The sequence below is a fragment of the Oryx dammah genome, unplaced genomic scaffold (assembly GCF_014754425.2).
Source record: "Oryx dammah isolate SB20612 unplaced genomic scaffold, SCBI_Odam_1.1 HiC_scaffold_10, whole genome shotgun sequence".
Taxonomy (NCBI): domain Eukaryota; kingdom Metazoa; phylum Chordata; class Mammalia; order Artiodactyla; family Bovidae; genus Oryx; species Oryx dammah.
The window spans coordinates 28643129-28647072 of record NW_024070194.1 but is presented as its reverse complement, the minus strand read 5'-3'; positions in this window follow the sequence as shown (position 1 = coordinate 28647072).

Below are 3944 nucleotides of genomic sequence, written 5' to 3'. Positions count from 1 at the left end.
TCTGGCGGCCGCTCGGCGCCCACTCCCGCTTCATTCATCCTCTCCGGGCCCGCCCGCCGCGGAGGCCTCACCTACTCTGGCCAATGGCAGCGCCGAGTACTCTGGGCCCGGCCCCTCGCGCCCCCGGGCCCGCCCACTGAGGTGACAGCTGGCCGGGAGCGCGGCCGCGGCGGAGCGGGCGGGGCTGGAGAGGCGAGGGGAGGAGCCCGGGGCTGGAGCAGGGAGGAGGGGGCGCGAGATCCCTGGAGGCAAGGAGCGCTGGCAGAGGGGCGGGGGCCTGGACGCCTTTCCAACCCCCTGGTCGCCGCCGCACCGGAGCCCCGCGTGCCCTTGGAGCCGACTCTGGTTGGGCGACCCTCATCTCGGAGCCACAGGCCGGGAAACGAGAGCCAAGCGGTGAAGTCTGCTGCCCAAGTCACGCGGCGACTGTTTCAAACTGACTCGGAACTGAACCGGGGCTGGTGGGACGGAGACCATGGGACAGGACGTAGGAGGGAGTGAGTCTCCCGCTCTACCGCTTCGGAAAGGCCTCCAGTGGTAGGTGGGGGCCGGGGCATTGCCGGCCTCGGTCTGGCCTTGGTCCAGGTTGGGGTGTCTACCTCTGCGTGGCCCTTTGGGTGCGCCTGGCGCCCCTAAGAATTTGGGATTGCGTGTTTGGGGACGTGCCCAGGACGTGGGCCAGGTCGTGCCCACAGGTGAGGTCGGCACCTTCCTTGAGGAATCCACTGTTTTCCGCTTGTTGCCTTTTCAGTAAAAGGATCCTTTTTTTGACGTCAGTAGATGTCAGACGTGGGCCCTCAGCATGAGTTTACAGATCCTCCCATGTTCCTAACCTTGAACACAGTTCTCCTCAGAGCCTCAGTTTCATCATCAATAAAGCGGGAGTGATGACTTGTTTAGTTGGCCAGTCATGTCCAACTCTTTTGGGACCATGCATTGGGATTTTCCCAGGCAAGAATACTGGAGTGGATTGCCATTTCCTCCTCCAAGGGATTTTCCCTACCCAGGGGCTAAACCTCATCTCCTGCCTGCCTCTCCTCCATTGCAGGCAAATTTCTTCTTCTTTTTTTTTTTTTTTACCACTGAGCCACTGTGGAAACCCTTTCAGTTACTACGTTGTTTTACCAAAGAGGGATGATGAAGCTTCCTTAAAGGCTGTTGAAAACATTGAATGAAATAAAACAGGGCAAGAAGTTGGCCCATGTAAGGACTCATAAGAGTTGCCAGGAAGTGACATATTAGTAGCTGATCACAATAACACTCCACAATTTTTCCTTTTTATTTTCCTTTACATCTATTTTAAAAAGAAACTTATAAAAGTGAACCATGCGTGTGTCTGTGTTTGAATCCTGAGGTAAGCTGGGTAACAGAGTAATAACCAAAATGTGACCCTAGGGTTGTAAAGCCCACGGGAACCACAAAGGAGGCATGAGAGGCTGGCCTCTTCTTGTCGGGGAGGTGGAGGAGGGCAGTCAGAGCCAGAGGAAGAGGTGCTGGGACTTATAGGGGATGGCCCCATTCAGTTATTTGTGAAATGCTCTTCCTTCAGAGCCCAGCTTTTGCCTACTCTCTAGTGGTCCTGGGAGTTCCTGGTGATGTCCCCAGGGCTAGTGGCTCCCTCCAAGCCTCCACTCCTGGAAGCCGGGGAAAGATCCAGCTCCTCCTGGAACACTGGCCTCCACTCCTGGTGCTGCTCCTTAAGAGAAAAAACCACCAACTGTTGTTCCTGGGTGGCGAGGTTCCCTCCAAGAGGAAGTGGAACTGCTGCCCAGTTGGCTGTTTTACCTGGCAGAGCAGGCTGCGGGTGTGAACGGGTGCCCACTATACAGAGATGTCCCCGTGAGGATGGACAGTTGAGTTGCCCTGTAGACCTGGGCTTGGTACTGCCCTGAAAAGCTAAATAGGGCTGCCTGCCTTTTGTATGTAGTGAGCTCCCCATCACAGGAGGTGTGTGAGCAGAAGTAGCCCCTCTTCTGATGGGGATGCTATGAAAGCCTTTCAGATGTCAGAGGCAGGATCAGACTCAGTGTTTCCAAACTTCATTGTAGATTTTATTCCTTAAAACCATTTATTTACATATTTTTTTCTTTGAACAAGACATGTATTTTACTAAAAGAGTGAATTTATTTTTAAAAAGATAAATCTGTGTCATTACCATTAAGAGGTTACCATAAAAAAATAGATAAAGAGAGAAAATGGTATTAGATTGTGGCCAGGAGTCATGTACGGATGTGAGGTTTGGACCATGAAGAAGGCTGAGTGACGAAGAATTGATGCTTTCGAACTGTGGTGCTGGAGAAGACTCCTGACAGTTCCTTGGACAGCAAGGAGATCAGACCAGTCAATCCCAAGGAAATCAACCCTGAATATTCACTAGAAAGACTGATACTGAAGTTCCAATACTTGGGCCACAGAGCCGACTCTTTGGAAAAGACCGTGATGCTAGGAAAGATTGAGGGCATGAGGAAAATGGGATGACAGAGGATGAGATGGTTGGATGGCCTCACTGACTCAATGGACATGTGTTTGATTGAAGTCAGGGAGATGGTGAAGGACAAGGTTAGCCTGAGCTAACCCCCAAAGCCCCTGGGGAGCACCTGCTTGTCCTGGGACCCCGTGCCATGCAGCCTGCCACAGGGCAGCAGCAGCCCAGGGTGTCAAGGGGTCCAAGATCTAGCTCAGATCCTAACCACCAGCACTGTGGGGTCAGGTGACCCTATCTTCCCCTGGAAGAATTAGGAGGGGCTGGAGGAGGCCCAAGAGGTCGCCCACAGAGCACAGCAAATTTTGAGAATAAGAGTAGCCTGGTAGAGTGCCCTGGAACTTTCTGTACTTGATAAGTTCTGTCCCGGTGGGGCTTTGTCTGCAGAGGAAGTCATTAAAAGGGAAAGAAAGCACAAACCAGGTTCCACTGCTATCTGGGCAGCTCTAGGAACCCCACAGATTTTCACATTTTTATGGTCAATCATTGTCCTCTGGCATTGTGTTTGGAGCACCACCCCTCGACAAAGAACTGAAATTGGGGTGCTGGTGTGGACACTCCCTCTCTATGGACTTCAGCTGGCTTCAGCTGGACATCTCACTTCAGGGAAGTGTGTCTCCTCCTGAGATCGGAATAGAAAGACAGAAATTTTCTCCGGGTCATGGAACGGGTTCATGGCCAAACAGGAAGCCCCTCCTCCTCGCCCCAAGAGGCTTGGCATTGGGGGTTCTGGCCTGGAAAAGGGAACACTAGGCGTGGTACCCAAAAATGAGCTGGCGCAGCTAGCACACTTTATTTGCAGAACACAAAATCCTACATTAGTGGAGTGTTTTGTGGTCACTTCTGTTTGGGGGAACTTTGCATATATATAATTTGAATCATTAGAAACTGTCTTTTGTTCTTCCTTTTTTGATTCCTAAGTTGTTCATTTCCATCTAGTGACAATTGACACCATGTCTCAGAAATGACGAGAACATGCTGGAACAAAGTGGGCTGATTTAACTGTGTTGCCTGAAAAACAGTTTCGCTGAAGGCTAAGGGCATTGGCTGGGTGACAGAGCAAGCCTGCGTGAGCTGTTGGGATCTGTTAGATGTTGCATCCAGGCGGGGGTTATTATTCAGTGCGGTCCAGGTGTGGGCTGACAGTGCGTACCTGGCTTACCCAAGAAGACGATTATATGGTCAGCGTGGTCCCGGGAAAAGAGTCAACCCAGAGTTGTCCAAACATCCTGGAAGGCAGAGCTTCATGGGGATTAAGCTTCTCTGGTGAGGGGAGGGCACAGGTCTCTGGAAGGATCTTTGGTAGCAAGAGTCCATGGATGGTAAAAAGTGAACTTTGTCTCCTCAAAGTTGTTATTCCAGCTTAGGCAGGGAGAGCACCTTTGGAACAGAGCAGACGGCTTTGGAGTCTGTGTGGCCGCTTGCTGACCTCTCCTGGAACCCTTTGTCAGCCTCCTGTCCC